The 16696-nt window shown below is 42.0% G+C and overlaps 1 long non-coding RNA gene across 6 annotated transcripts; it reads right to left on the minus strand.

Moving 5' to 3' along the window:
• Positions 1–1777: 1777 nt before the first annotated feature.
• Positions 1778–3958, minus strand: LOC124708227. 6 transcript variants are annotated; one of them, XR_007005068.1, is made up of 5 exons: positions 2784–3957; positions 2558–2631; positions 2349–2453; positions 2036–2258; positions 1778–1942 (listed from the first exon to the last, which is right to left on the minus strand). It is a non-coding gene; the product is annotated as an uncharacterized LOC124708227 (long non-coding RNA). The 6 variants fall into 6 exon arrangements; XR_007005067.1 differs by having other exon boundaries at positions 2036–2453; positions 2784–2906; positions 3653–3956; XR_007005065.1 differs by having other exon boundaries at positions 2036–2190; positions 2784–3953.
• Positions 3959–16696: the final 12738 nt, after the last annotated feature.

The following is a 16696-nucleotide window of genomic DNA, read 5'->3' on the forward strand; positions in this document are numbered from 1 at the left end:
ATTGGAATGTGCCATGTGAGTTTCAGAATTTGATAATGGGCCATGGGCCAAAGGCCAAATGCCCAAAATTCCAGCAATTACACCAAGAAGGTCATTATGTGGGCCAAAGCCAGCCTGAAACTTTATAAAAATCCTCACTGGATTTGGGAGGTGCATTTTTAACAAAACAAATTAGTGTCAAGAAAGTCATAACAAAATAAAAAGTTATAAAGACATTTCAAACATCACCACTCCAGCCTACAACACACACCATATATTACAAGTGACAATCAATGAAGGAAGCGTATGCTCACATAATTGACAAACCTAGGTGGAGGAGGACGAGGTTCTAACTTAGGAGAGCTCCCATCTGCTGTTTCTCTCCGTTTGTTAGGACGCCATAATCCATGCTGTGCAACCACCTCTGTCTCCGGCATCCCAGCTGGTGCATGATATGGGAGGACGTATAGATCTGAGAAAGTAAACATTGCATAGATACAGGACAGAGTACGGTAGAAAGGAAAAGAGGATGAGAGGATGGGGAGGATGAGCGTACTTGCAGTAGCCAGCCATAGACAGCATGGACACCAACGTTTTCCCTTACGTAGGCGGTGTAAAATCTCCTAACAACCCAAACCCTACCTGCAAAGAAGGAATGAAGTTAGGTAGCAATGAAAATGCGAAGAAGCTCAGATGACCAAGATAGAGGAGTCAGTGTGTTGGGCGGTCCCGCGCGTCGACTTGGCGCGCTGCCGCCGCCATCCATGGCCTGCTCCGCCTCGTCGGCCTTGCGCGCTGCCGCCGCCATCCATGGCCTGCTCCGCCTCGTCGGCTTGGGAGATCTTCTCCTTCGCCCACCGCCCGCCGGCCCACCCCGCCGCACCACTGCCACCCTCCGTGTCGACCGCTTCACATTATAGAGCACTTGTATTTCTTCAGTGGAGAGGTTTGAGTATAGATCAATGGCAAGAACCAAGAAGGAACTTTGATAGGGACCTTTTTTTGCAAAGATGACTATCAAGTGACACACCAGCTACTGCCCTCCGGCGTGTGCATGCCTTGGCTTCGTGCATTTCCAGAGACAGGCTCTACAAAAGCTTGTTTAAAGACACCCGGTTTGGAAAGGCACACACATTTCTCTGCAACCTGCAAGCATGAAGAGGGTTAACTTAAACAGTGACCTGACTTGCTATGAATTTTATACCACTGACTGAAAATAATTGATAGAACAATCATATATCCGTTCACATTTGAAAGCTCCTGAAATAAGACAAATATTAAAAGGGCCCATGGAACATGAGCACCGAAAACTTGGCCAAATGACAAGCTAAGAAAAGGAAAAACATTCAGAGACACGAATCAGATAACAGAGCTATCTATCCATGTGTCAGAGACATCTCTTTTAAATACCAGCAGCCAAGCCATAGATATCATAACCTAGTTAATCTACTGGCAGCCAAGCCAAACCTTCAGGAACCAAAGGAAGAAAAGCTTTTTGACCATAGTTTTTCTCTAGCTTTGTTCTATTATACCTTTTCCCACATAACTCATGTTTGCATTAGCACAATTATGATATGAAAATGCAGGAACAAACTTGATTGTGTTCATAGCAGAAGAAAATAAACACCTTCACCAAATTATCCCGCTAGATTTTCTCTTTGCTTTTTTGTCAAACCATACAATTAGGAAATCAAAAAGTGAGAGAGAAAGAGGAGATCAGAAGTAGAGAGAGGAGTACATAAAAGAGGGCGCTAATGATGCTAATGTCATGGGTCATTAGAGCCCCACGGTTACTGCAGTCCCTGCAACAGATAACTACTACTTGCCCCAAACCTTTGCATCGAATTCAGCATACAAGGCTTGATTTGATTTTTGTTCTGCAACAGTTATCATTCCCGCTTGATATGGTGATTCGCGATGGTGCAGTGACAACTGTAGAGACGTGACGATAAAACGGCAACCCCTAAAACAAGAACTCCAAATACTTCAGGAAAATACAGTACACAAAATAGTAGGTTGCACGGTACAGTAAACTGAATTATTATAGTAATAATACCTTGCTTTCACCCATGCTCACGTCTATCAGAAGTAAAGCGCTAAAAAGGGGCTGGAAATCCGTTCAGTAAATTACGTGAATCCTTCCAGTCTGCAACTATTGGAAGCTGATTAACTGTAGAGCATCAGTGCAAACATCCTGGCTTCTTGTCATAGCTGAAAAGAACATAATGTTGTATAAATTGATTCCATCATGAAATGTACACATGGAGCGAAAACCCGTGCTAAGAACATCAAATGCCACAAGAATAGCGTATTAGATACGAAAAGATGGCGCCAGGCTCATCAAAGGTCACATTCATATGGATCATTACCTGAACAATAACATCTGAATCAGTTTGGTGGTACAAAGAACTTTGCAAATCATCAGGAACATATTTGGTTATTTGTAGAATTGGAACTTATCTTCAGTAATATAGCTTCCATGTCAAAAAAAAAAATCAAACTACTAAAACATCAATTATCCAAGCGTCAGTAGTAAAAACGATAACAACTTGAATCGGGAATTTTACATAATACTCACCAACAACGAACTGAGACATTGCCAAAAAGCCCCATCCAATACTTCCTTCCTCCCGTTGTACATGACGTCCTCGCCTGCCAAAATCACCCCATTTACCATCAATCTCCTTGATACCTACAGTTTTTTTCAGCTGAAGATAGGTGTAGATTGAGAAGAAGATGACTACAAGTAGGATACACAATCCAAACCAGGTAAGATACAAAGCAGAACCAAATAAGCGAGTCACCTGAAGAAAAGAAAGACTGCTATTCACCATGGTTCTCCTTAGTTCCCTCATGTTCTTTTACCCCTGAGTATTTAGGGAAAACAAACAGGGTCTATTTCTTACTCAGACCTGCACACAGATGTTCTGAAAAGCAACAATTAGTAATTACGAATCAGAGTGAGCATCATGATAATTTCTCATCCAAGATGCTGAAACCTATCTATCCCTTTTTTCTTCATGTTCCTTCCAGCCACAGGTAGCAATAGCGATGTATCTTGCCTTCAACATAAGCAATTTTATATGCCTCAAAAGGAGAAACTGACAAAGTTTCCAATTTCCAGATCTACCATTATTGCGCCGTAAAACCCAAAACATGTCAGATAAATGAATTTTTATGTCATATACTAAACCATACAATTTTCTCTCATAAAAACTCGCATACCATTAATGAGTGGTATTACATTGTTACCACTCTAAAAAGGGGGACAGAAGAATATTTATGCACCTATTAATGAGTGGTATTACCATGCTATCAATCTGAAACAGACATGTATATGCCAGAGTAGGCCTAGTACCATGAACGCCATCTCCAGTTAAGAATTCAGCCCTATCGATAGGACATCAATTGAGCACTGGCCCTCTAATTGTGTTGACAACCGGCAATGCTTTTCCCTATCACCAAACCTGAATAGGACCTTCAAAAAACAGGGTAAAAAACAAGGAATGCTATACACGGGCTCATAGCCTTCTCCCCAATCCTTGCTTCTCACAAAGAGACTACAAGGAAGCAACGAGCAGCAGCTAGTAGCACAACAGAACCAACAACACAAGAACACGGCACAGTACCCACAAAGCGACGTGAGACGGAAAGAGAGGAAGTAGGAGCTCACCTGCCTAATGGAGACGAGAATGCGCCGAGGAAGAGAGACGTTGGCAGGCATCTCTCACCATTTTTTGAGCCCATCATGTACACAAAAATAACCAGACAAGTAATGAAAGAAAGGATCAGACCTAGAAAAATAAAAGAGGCGACAATAAATCAGCATATAATAATTTGCTTTTCTAAATAAAAAAATGCAGTCCTAAGAATTTTCAGGCTAGTTAAAAGGCATTGCACTGCCTATCAATATTACAAAGCCATAAGAAATGGTCAACATGGCAAGACTGTCCAGTGCTCAAATAGGCCTAGAATGGCACACTCGGAAATAGTATAAAGATAGAGATGAGTGTACCATTCTTCTATGCCAAACTAAAATAAATACCAAATTATAGATGGCAAAAAATTCACCCTCCTCCAAGGCTCCAACACAAGAATTTTAGCAAGTAATGGTCACCTCCTACCTCCAAATCACCTTCCTGTGACTTTTCTCTTTGCTCAAATCCATGCCAAAGCTGTAAAAACAACAGTAAATCATCATCAATATCAAGAGTTTTAATGAGCTGGATAGCAGACTGACCAAATCGATTCATGAATCTAAATATGCATATATGAAGAATGTGGCCAAAAAATAAGAAAAATGCATATACACATCCAAATATATATATGCAGATCACGTGAGGGAGTGCTAGGGAGTGCTGGCTCCAATCTCTCTTCACATCCAAGCATGACAAACACCCATCACAGAGACTCGCACTTTCTATTCGTCATCCAGCCGCCAGTGTTCTAGGTCAAGGGGAAGAGGGGAAAGGGGAGAGACGAGATTGAGGGTGGGTAGAGAGAGCACGGGCTGAGACAGATAGACTGGGAGGAGCTCACCTTGGCGTATGAACTGTGCCCGCCATCGCAGCTCGTTGCTCGAAGTGCGCCGCCGCTGAATCCGTGCTCCACCTCCGTCCCAGTGCCGCCCCTCACTGCTCCTCCACCTTTGGCGCTCGGTAGGTCGAGGACGGCGGCAACTCGGGTCGCGGAAGAGGAGCGAGGGGGCGAGGCACGCCGACGGCGGCGGCTCGGGGAGGAGAGGAGGCGCGGGGGAGGAGAGGGTGAGGAAGTGGAGGGGGTATCGGGTCGGATCGGGAGTGGATTGGCTGGTTTCTCGATCTAGGTTTTTATCCCAATTTGGGATCTGGGTGACCTGAAACCAGGAGCGTCGCTGCCTCTGTCCACTGGTCCCGCACACGTTTGGTCCCAGCCGTCAGTGACCCATCCCAGAGAAGCACCGAGTGAGGAAAAAGTAACTGCACCCGACGGCTGCTGTTAAAAGCGGGTCCGAAAATTTACTGTAGTGAGGTAAACGTGCGACCAGGATTCGTTTTGCCCCTTTCAGATGGTCTGGTTGGCTGGGTAGTCTTGGAACATTTATAGGAAGAAATGAGGAAGTAAATTAAAATTGTGGTTGTCGTCTTCCATACTAGTTAAGTAACTCAAAGACTCGCGAGTTTCATCTTGCTTGTCACATAAAAAAGTATATAAAAAGAAGAAGAGCTGGTTTGACCACAACTTCCAATAGGGAAGAAAATAGGAAAATTATAAGAAAAGGGCACTCCTCCATGGTTTGTGATTGCTTGGTCGGCACCCGAGGATTCGGTTAGCCATGGTATGTGTAAGCAAAGGTTGGGTGGAGTGTCACAATCTTATAAGTAGTATAAATGAAAAGAGGCTTCGCCCAAATATTTCGGAACCGCTCTCAAACTTTCTTAGTATGGAAGATGACAATAGCTCTTTTTGCTACTCGTTGACATGAACAACCGCCTCTCAAAAGTGCATTTTATACTATTGTTGTTTCAATAAAAAGCTCTAGCACATGAGTGATCTTACTTGCCTCTCAAAGAGAGACCTTCTTTTACTTTTATGTTGAGTCTCCACCTTCTAGTTTATGCACCATTTATGAGAGTATAGTTGTCATTCTTAGTTTTATGTGCATGGTCCCAAGATTTTATTGATTGATTCATAATTATGGTATTGCTTGTTCAAACTTTTTGTTTCTAGTCATCCTCATAAATTTTTAAAGTTGTCAAAGCATTTATGTTTTGCTTCCACTTATGGGACAAGCTGAGTACCACTTTATTATGTATCTATGCTATGCTTTTGACAATCACTTTGCTTTCCATGCACGTCATACAATATCTTTTGTTTGATTACTATTCATGTTATAGCATGGTTATTAAGTTTTATTGTATGATTATATCTACCATGTCTATGTTAGAGTGTTATGATCCCAGCTATGAATACTTTTGCATATTGATTGATCAAAGTTGTGTGACAGCATGTCACCTCAAAAATTATTTGTTTGTTATCACTTATCTACTCGAGGACGAGCAGGAGTTAAGCTTGGGGATGTTGATGCGTTGCAAACGTATCTATAATTTTTGATGCTTGATACGTCCAAAACGTATCTACTTTCCCGAACACTTTTGCTATTGTTTTGCCTCTAATTTGTGTATTTTGGATGCAACTAACACGGACTAACGCTGTTTTCAGTAGAACTGTTCTGGTGTCTCGTTTTTGTGCAGAAATCCAACTTTCAGGAAAAACCTCGGGATTTGGACGAAAGGGCCTATTTTCCCAGAATAATGACGGAGCCAGAAGGGCAATTGAAGTGGAGGCCCGAGGGCCCCACACTACATGGCGGCGCGGCCTAGGGGGGGCCCGCGCGGCCATGTAGTGTGGCCCCTCGGTCGGCCTCCGACGCCCCCTTCGGACTACTTATTCGCCTCGACCTAAAAACGCACAGAGAGAAGTCGAAGTCGCCGTAAACCCTCCGTAACGCCGCCACATCGCGAAACTCCGTCGCGGGAACCAGAAGTCTCCGTTTCGGCACTCCGCCGGACGGGGAATTGGAGGAGATCATCACCGCCATCACCGCCAACGCCTCTCCATCAACCAGCAATGTTTCCCCCATCCATGTGTGAGTAATTCCCCCGCCGTAGGCCGAAGGGGATGGTAGGGATTGGATGAGATTGGTCATGTAATAGCATAAGATTGTTAGGGCATAGTGCCTAGTGTCCGTAGATGGTACTTTTATGATATTGTTGCAACTTGTTATGCTTAATGCTTGTCACTAGGGCCCGAGTGCCATGATCTCAGATCTGAACATGTTATTATTTCATCATGATATTCATTGTTTATGATCTTACCTACAAGTTGTATACACATGTCGCTGTCCGGAACCAATGGCCCCGAAGTGACAGAAATCGGGACAACCGGAGGGAATGGCAGTGATGTGAGGATCACATGTGTTCACGGAGTGTTAATGCTTTGCTCCGGTACTCTATTAAAAAGGAGTACCTTAATATCCAGTAGTTTCCCTTGAGGCCCGGCTGCCACCGGCTGGTAGGACAAAAGATGTTGTGCAAGTTTCTCATTGCGAGCACGTACGACTATAATTGGAACACATGCCTATTGATTGATTAGTACTTGGATACCGTTTTATTATTATCTGCAAATGCCCTGCTATGATTGTTACATGAGTTTCTCTCATCCATGCAACGCCCGTCATCCGTCCCCGTGCCTACAGTATTTTAATCCTGCTGTTTACTAAAATCACTACTGCTGTCTTTGTTACTCTGCTACTGTTATTTCACTATCGCTACTGCTATAAAACTGTTATTACTGATAAACTCTTGCGAGCAAGTCTGTTTCCAGGTGCAGCTGAATTGACAACTCCGCTGTTAAGGCTTTCAAGTATTCTTTGTCTCCCCTTGTGTCGAATCAATAAATTGGGTAATACTTCCTCGAAGACTGTTGCGATCCCCTATACTTGTGGGTCATCAAGACTATTTTCTGGCGCCGTTGCCGGGGAGGATAGCTTTATTTGGAAGTTCACTTGGATTGATATTGTTCGCTGCAAATTCTCCATCATGGGTAAAACTGGCGACACTAAGGTCGCCATATTACCATCCACTACAAGAAAAGGTACAACTCTGAGTACCTCTGCTGCTCTTGATTCACCATCTGTGATTGATAAACTTGTTTCACCGCCACATGCTTCAAATGCTCGGTACTTCGCTGAATCTGAAAACTCTCATAATACCGATAATATTTCTGCTGTGCTTGATGATAGTGGTTCATTGGGAACTTTTCTAGATGCTTCCATTGCTAGGTCTAGACAAATTGAAAATGCTGAAACTCCCGATGTTACTACACCCGTTAATTCACCCGAACTTGAATACTCTAGTGATGATCTTGATGAAGATTATGTGGAACTTGATGATGATTTTATTGAAAAATGTCATGCTACTACCGATGCAAGAAAAATTAAAAAGTTGCTTGCGTAACATACCGTTAGATATAAACTCGTCTCCGATCCTAAATTTGCCACATCTCCTATAAACATTAAGGATAAAGATTATGATTTTTCTCTTGACCTATCTCATATAGCTATTGTTGAAAAAACACCCTTTTGTGGTACTGAAAAAGAAAGTGCTGTTGAACACATGACTGAGTTATCTACTTTGAGTAGCTTGTTTTCTGATGATATTAAGAAGCGTACTTACTTTGTTGCTAAAATCTTTCCATTCTCATTAAAAGATGACACTAAAACTTGGTATAATAGTTTGCCACCTGGTTCTATTAAAAGTCCAAAAGAATTGCTTGCTGTTTTCTTCCGGAAATACTTTCCTGCTAGTGCTCAACATGCTGCTTTGCAGAGAGTTTATAATTTTGATCAAGGAGATGAAGAGAAATTGCCTAAAGCTTGGGCAAGATTTTGCTCTCTTATTAGAGCTCTGCCTGACCATGATTTGGAAAAGCATGATTTACTTGATATATTTTATAGTGGACTAACCATTGAGTCTAGGGCATACCTGGATAGTTGTGCTGGCTGTGTTTTCAGGAAAAGAACTCCAGACGACGCTGAAGAATTATTGGCTAAAATAGGCCGGAATTATGATGATTGGAATACGCCTGAACCAACTCCAACACCAATAGTGAAGAAGAGGGGTTTAATTAAATTGAATGATGAAGATATGAGGGAAGCCAAGAAGTCTCTCAAGGAGAAAGGTATTAAATCTGAAGATGTGAAGAATCTACCTCCAATAGAAGATATATGTGAGATAATTCCCCCTTCATCCATGATTGAGGTAAATTCCCTTCAACGCTTTACTAGGGAAGATATTCCGTATTCAAAACCTCCTGCGCAATGCTTAGATGAGTTTGATAATTATATTGTTAAGCAAGAAAATTTTAATATGAGAGTAGAGAATCATCTAATGGAAAATTCTCAAGCTATTAGTCAATTGCATGATATTGTGGAGAGAACCTCCAATGATGTTAAGATGCTTGTTAAACATTTTCATATGATTCAAACTCAAATTGATCAACTCACTAAAGTGCAAAATGACTTGTTAGGAAATAATGCTAAAGAAAAACAAGCTTATGAAGTAACAACTAGAGGTGGTGTCTCTACCCAGGATCCTCTATATCCCGAAGGGCATCCCAAAAGAATTGAACAAGATTCTCAACGCATTGAACCTAGAGCTCATTCTAGGAAAAAGAAAAAGAAACATAAAAATGTTGTAGAATCCTCTCGAACCTGCTAATGATCCTAATAGTATTTCTATTTCGATGCTGAAACCGAAAGCGGTAATGAACATGATAATAGTGAAGATAATGATAAGAATGATACTCCCGATAAAGAAGAGGTTGAAAAAGAACCCGAAAAGCATGCTAAAAATAAAAAGTATACTAAAGAAGATTTTATTACTGAGAAACATGGTAATGAAAGAGAACCTTGGGTGCAAAAGCCAATGCCTTTTCCTGCTAAGAAATTAAAATCAAAAGAAGAGGAACACTATAATAAATTCTGTGATTGGATGAAACCTTTATTCTTGCAAATTCCTTTGACTGATGCTATCAAATTGCCTCCTTATTCAAAGTATATGAAAGATATTGTTACTAACAAAAGGAAAATCCCCAATGAGGAAATTTCCACTATGCTTGCTAATTACTCTTTAAATGGCAAAGTTCCAAAGAAGTTGGGCGACCCAGGTATACCTACTATTCCTTGTTCTATCAAGAATAATTATGTTAAAACTGCTCTATGTGATTTGGGAGCCGGTGTTAGTGTTATGCCTTTTTCTCTTTATAAGAGACTTTACTTAGATAAGTTGATACCTACTCGATATATCTTTGCAAATGGCTGATAAATCTACTCGCTATTCCCGTTGGTATATGTGAGGATGTTCCTGTTCAAGTTACTAATAACCGCTTGATATTAACTGGTTTTGTTGTGTTGGAAATGCCTGAAGATGATAATATGTCTATTATTCTTGGGAGACCTTTTCTTAACACCGCAGGGGCTGTTATTGATTGCAATAAAGGAAAGGTTACTTTCAATGTTGATGATAAGGAACACACCGTCTATTTCCCCAAGAGAATTGAGAGAGCGTGCGGAGTTAATACTATTTCTCATGTGAGAACTATCAAAGTGGGAACTATTGATTGTCCCATATATGAGCCTAAAGAAGAATATCAAACTCTTGTGATTGGATCCATATCAATACAATTCAAGGTAACATGATTGATTTGAGGTTTATTTCTTCATATGCTATATAAAATTTATTTGGTGGCAAGACTTGATCAACCTTGTTAACAAATACCTTTTATATGCATAGAGGAGGTAAACAACATCTCTTTCTTTCTCCACTTGCTTTAGTTGCTGTAGCTCTTTTAATTTGCAAAGTTTCTTAGTTGATTTGAGATTCCAAAAAATTTCCTGGCCGTAATAATAAACTTAATACCCGTAAAATGTGCATTTTTCAAAGTTTTCAAAAATTCGCGAAAATTACACCGTTGGTCCTATTTTTCGACGAGGCACCCGGGAGCACCAGAGGATGACCTGTGGGGCACCAGAGGGCGCCAAACCACAGGCCGGCGCGGCCAAGGAGGTGGCCGCGCCACCATGTGGTGTGGGCCCGTCCTTGCCCCACTTTGCCATCTCTTCCTCCCAAGCACCTTCTCTCTCCCGAAAAACTCGAACACATTTCCTCTCACTCGCGTTTTTGCTCAAGAACTCCAGATTTCTCGATCTCTTTGCTCAGCTCAGATTTCCGTTGAAATTTGGCACATTTGCTCCTTGGTATGTGACTCCTCCACCCATCCAAGTAGAATTTTGTTTGGTTGAGTATATCTTGAATATTTTGCTGCTGTAGGTAACATGTTTAGTGAGCTTGCATGCTTGCTCTAATTGGTAGAAATTAGTTTTGATGCATGATTAGTACTCTAGCAGGTTCCTATGGTAGTTTCCCTCAATTATATGTCACCAAATCAAGTTTTATATTGTTTGTTGAAAATTTCAGAAAATGAAGAAGTTCAAATTTGGAGAATTGTTCAAGAAGGGAACAACCAGCACCGGGAGGCCTTCTAGGTCCTCCACCCAAATTAGGCGGTCGTACAATGAAGACATCCTCGCGCCTAGCTTCGCGCCCGAAGAGGACAACGGGCCTCCTAATGCTTCTACTTTTCCATGCTATGATTTTCTAAGGAATGCAGGAATATTGGAGGATTTCTTCACCCTTGTCAACAGGGCGGGCTTAGCCACCTACGTTGGCGATGAAAGGGAGCAATACCACATGCTCACCAAGATTTTTGTTGAGAGCTTCCAGTTCCAAAACGCGGAATATAATCCGACAGTCGCATTCAAGATCTATGGTACTCTCGTTACTATGGAATTGGATGAATTTTGTCGTGCATTGGATATTGCCCCTGTAGGTACAGCAAGGAGGATCGATAACAACCCTCGGGACTTGTTGGAGCTCTATCGAGGGATCACCAATGATGACTGCCGCACCATTCAGCGGGGCAAGATAAGGAACATTCAACTCCCCGCCATTAAATATTTTGCATATTACATTGCTACTAGCATTCTTGGTAGGGAGAACACTAGTAATATCTCTAGCTACCATCTTGCTTTCATGAATATTGCACTTACTGGTCAAACATCCTATCATCTTGGTTCTCTTATTGCTCGCCGCCTGACTACCAGGGGACCTATTTTTGGAGGAACTATTGCACTGCGTGTTTTAACATATCTAAATCTTCCTATTGATCCTAATGATGTGCCATTGGCCCCTAGGAAACTTGATATTACTGCTATGAAGAGTCATCATTTTGTGACTACTGATTCTACTTTAGATAATATGGTCTATAGAATGTTGTTTTCTGACGGGGATGAGAAAGAAATTCCTCTTCCCCAACCAGGTTTGCTCAGCATTGACAGGCAATCATGGTCGTGCACTAAGGAGGAGGTGGATGAACATATGAAGATACAAGAGTTCCACCAGCAACATGACTCCGAGGACGTCGGGACCTCCTACGACCACACCGTCACATATCCGGGTGCTTCTTCTAGCACATACCCGAATACGACCCATCTTCATATTACGGAGATACTACTTCATGGGATCGATGGGATTGAACTCCACTTAGGCCAAAAGCCTAAGCTTGGGGGAGGTATACCGGCATCACTCATTCTTTGCATATTATGATTGCTGGATACTTGTATATACTTGTTTAGTTTGTTTGAGTGGTTTTCTAATGAGAGGAAGATGATATTTGGGGAAGTGCTGCCTGAAAACAGATTCTGGGCTGTTACCGTAAAAATTCGTGTGCACAGCCAGAACGTTATTTTGAGTTGCAAATTTTTGTGCATGTTCCCCAGGTTGTTATCTAACTTTCATTAGTTGAACACTTTTTGAACTGAGCAACGTAAGATTTTTGTAAAAATCGATTTATGTACTGCTATCATGTTTTGGCAGATTTCTGCCATCTCGCTTTTCTGTGTTTCTTCTAGTTTGCTATTTCTTGTTTTCACTTTGTTTCTTTCCCAAAACACAAAAAGACCAAAAATATTTCTGTTGTTTCTCTTCATCATTTGTTTATCTTGGTTTTTGCATTTGTTTCGCTTTATTTGCTATTGCTAGTTTGCTATAAGAAAACCCAAAAAGATTTTGCTTTGTTTGCTTGTTTCCTTTTGTTCTTATTCTCAAATTCGAAAACACCAAAAATATTTGCTGTTCTTCTTTGGTTTGTAAAGTTCATCATGATTTCAATGGTCTTCGGTGGCTGGAGTGTGGTTTTCATTTCATATTATCCAAGCTACACAAGTGAAAATGCAATAATGACGATCTACGACAATCTGATTGTGGTGAGAGGCTGGTATGAACTCTATTTGTTTTCATTTTTGTACATATACTCATCCATGTGAGCATGCTTAGTTGGTTCATGTGAGATATATGTTATTTAAGAAAGTCTAGTAGTTCATGATCTCTCATGATTAGCTCCAATTTATTAATATGAGTAGCATGTCATGGATGTTTGCTTGCATTGTTTTATTCATAGATAGGTATGATATTGTGGTATCCTCCTCTGAATAATTCATTTATATCGACTTGGCACATGCTCACGCATGCATATGACTGGACAAGAGTCAATTAAGCCTCAATGATTTACATTGCTTCAGAGTTCTTGTATCACTTTTATGCCTCAGTTAATTTATTTTGCCGCAAGCATGATTATGACAAGCTATCGCTTCTCTTGATTTGTCGCTCCCTAGTCTTTTGCTAGCCTTCACTTGTACTGAGCGGGAACGCTGCTCGTGCCTCCAAACACATGAAAACCAAGTTATCCCAAAGTGTCCACCATAAATACCTATGCATGGCATTTCAAACCATTCCAAGTAAATTCTCATGCGCTACCTTTAAAACCTTCAAAATGCTTCTTAATTTGTGTTAATGTTTCATAGCTCATGAGGAAGTATGTGGTGTTTAGCTTTCAACCTTGTCATTTACTTTTGACGGACTCTCATATGGAATAGTGGCACATCCGCTTATCCAATAATTTTGCAAAAAGAGTTGGCAATGGGATTCCCAGTCCCGAATTAATTAACTTAAATAGACACTCCTCCATGGTTTGTGATTGTTGGACTGGCACCCGAAGGATTCGGTTAGCCATGGCTTGTGTAAGCAAAGGTTGGGGGGAGTGTCATCATCATAATAAAACTAAACTAAAAAGGGCACTCCTTCATGGTATGTGATCGTTAGGTGCACCCGAGGATTCGGTTAGCCATGGTTTGTGTAAGAAAGGTTGGAAGGAGTGCCACATAAAAATGCAAATAATTCATGGGAGCCGCTCTTGAAAGTCCGGTTGGCGAGGTAGTTGGTGTACCCATTACCATTCGTTGACAACAACAAACACCTCTCAAAATAATTTTACTCCCGATTTACAAATGAAAAGCTCTAGCGCATGTTAATCCCTCGCTTCCCTCTGCGAAGGGTCAATCTTTTACTTTTATGTTGTGTCTCCATCCTTTCTTTGAGCACTTTCTTGAGAGCACAACTCGTCATTCTTAGTATAATATGCTTGTCTCAAAATATGATTGATTGTGGTATAACTTTGATGCTTTTATCTTTGACAATCACTACTTCTAGTCTTTCTATGAACTTCAAAGGTGCCCGGGCATTTATGTTTTGCCGATCAAATACAGGCAAGCGAGATACCACTTTATCATACTCTCTTATGAACATTGCAATCCTGCTTATATACATGATTCATGATGCTTATTATTAATTGTTGGTACCTCTTCATGATTGACATAGCTGTTAGATGATCTTATTTGCATGTACCTTATTATGAACTGCTCAAGTATTAGCCATATCATGAGAATATATACATCATATGAGCAAATATGTTCGTGAAAGTCCTTTTATCGCTCAGTTGTTAACTGAATTGCTTGAGGACAAGCAATAAGCTAAGCTTGGGGGAGTTGATACGTCCAAAACGTATCTACTTTCCCGAACACTTTTGCTATTGTTTTGCCTCTAATTTGTGTATTTTGGATGCAACTAACACGGACTAACGCTGTTTTCAGCAGAACTATTCTGGTGTCTCGCTTTTGTGCAGAAATCCAACTTTCAGGAAAAACCTCGGGATTTTGACGAAAGGGCCTATTTTCCCGAATAATGACGGAGCTGTAAGGGCAATTGAAGTGGACGCCCGAGGGCCCCACACTACATGGCGGCGCGGCCTAGGGGGCCCGCGCGGCCATGTAGTGTGGCCCCTCGGCCGGCCTCCGACGCCCCCTTCGGACTACTTATTCGCCTCGACCTAAAAACGCACGGAGAGAAGTCGAAGTCGCCGTAAACCCTCCGTAACGCCGCCACATCGCGAAACTCCGTCGCGGGAACCGAAGTCTCCGTTCCGGCACTCCGCCGGACGGGGAATTGGAGGAGATCATCACCGCCATCACCGCCAACGCCTCTCCATCAACCAGCAATGTTTCCCCATCCATGTGTGAGTAATTCCCCCGCTGTAGGCCGAAGGGGATGGTAGGGATTGGATGAGATTGGTCATGTAATAGCATAAGATTGTTAGGGCATAGTGCCTAGTGTCCGTAGATGGTACTTTTATGATATTGTTGCAACTTGTTATGCTTAATGCTTGACACTAGGGCCCGAGTGCCATGATCTCAGATCTGAACATGTTATTATTTCATCATGATATTCGTTGTTTATGATCTTACCTCGCAAGTTGTATACACATGTCGCCGTCCGGAACCAATGGCCCCGAAGTGACGAAATCGGGACAACCGGAGGGAATGGCAGTGATGTGAGGATCACATGTGTTCACGGAGTGTTAATGCTTTGCTCCGTACTCTATTAAAAGGAGTACCTTAATATCCAAGTAGTTTCCCTTGAGGCCCGGCTGCCACCGGCTGGTAGGACAAAAGATGTTGTGCAAGTTTCTCATTGCGAGCACGTACGACTATAATTGGAACACATGCCTATTGATTGATTAGTACTTGGATACCGTTTTATTATTATCTGCAAATGCCCTGCTATGATTGTTACATGAGTTTCTCTCATCCATGCAACGCCCGTCATCCGTCCCCGTGCCTACGATATTTTAATCCTCGCTCGTTTACTAAAATCACTACTGCTGTCTTTGTTACTCTGCTATTGTTATTTCACTACATGCTCATTGCTATAAAACCGTTACTATCGATAAACTCTTGCGAGCAAGTCTGTTTCCGTGTGCAACTGAATTGACAACTCCGCTGTTAAGGCTTTCAAGTATTCTTTGTCTCCCCTTGTGTCGAATCAATAAATTGGGTAATACTTCCCTCGAAGACTGTTGCGATCCCCTATACTTGTGGGTCATCAATGCTCCATGCTTGTTTTGCACTAATTCCAAAATGTTTTATAGGAAATTTGTATCATATTATGTCATTATTTGGACTAACCTATTAACAAGTGCCACAGTGCCAGTTCTGTTTATTATGTCTGTTTATTGCAGAAATAGTCCAAAAATGAAAGTGCTCGGAAAAATCTGAAAAATTCACCAAAATTCTTATTCACCAGAAGACTCCGGGAACCAGAAGGGGAGTGCCGGGAGAGCCACAGGGTGGCTATACATGGGTGATACGTCTCCAACGTATCTATAATTTCTGATGTTCCATGCCTATATTATACCAATTGCTACATGTTTTATATACACTTTATATCATTTTTATGCATTTTCCGGGACTAACCTATTAACAAGATGCCGAAGTGCCAGTTCGTGTTTTCTGCTGTTTTTGGTTCCAGAAAATTACTTCTGCGAATATTCTCGGAATTGCGCGAAACAAAAGGTCACGTCCCTATTTTTCCAGAAGCTTCACGGAGTCCGAAGGAGAGACGTAGGGGGGCCACGAGCTGGCCACCTCATAGGGGGGCGCGGCCCCACCTTCTGCCCCGCCGCCAGGTGGGGTGGGCCCCTCGGGACTCCACCGACGCCGCCCCTTCACCTATATATTGCCCCAGACGCGAAAACCCTAAATAATCTGGTCATATTCCACGAAGAGTTCCGCAGCGCCGCCACCATCGACGACAAGTTTCGGGGGACATAATCTCTGTTCCGGCACGCCGCCGGGACGGGGAATTGCCCCCGGAGCCATCTCCATCGACTCCATCGCCATCTTGATCGCTGTTGCTGTCTCCCATGATGAGGAGGGAGTAGTTCT

This window comes from Lolium rigidum, chromosome 4 (assembly GCF_022539505.1).
Source record: "Lolium rigidum isolate FL_2022 chromosome 4, APGP_CSIRO_Lrig_0.1, whole genome shotgun sequence".
In the NCBI taxonomy this organism is placed as follows: domain Eukaryota; kingdom Viridiplantae; phylum Streptophyta; class Magnoliopsida; order Poales; family Poaceae; genus Lolium; species Lolium rigidum.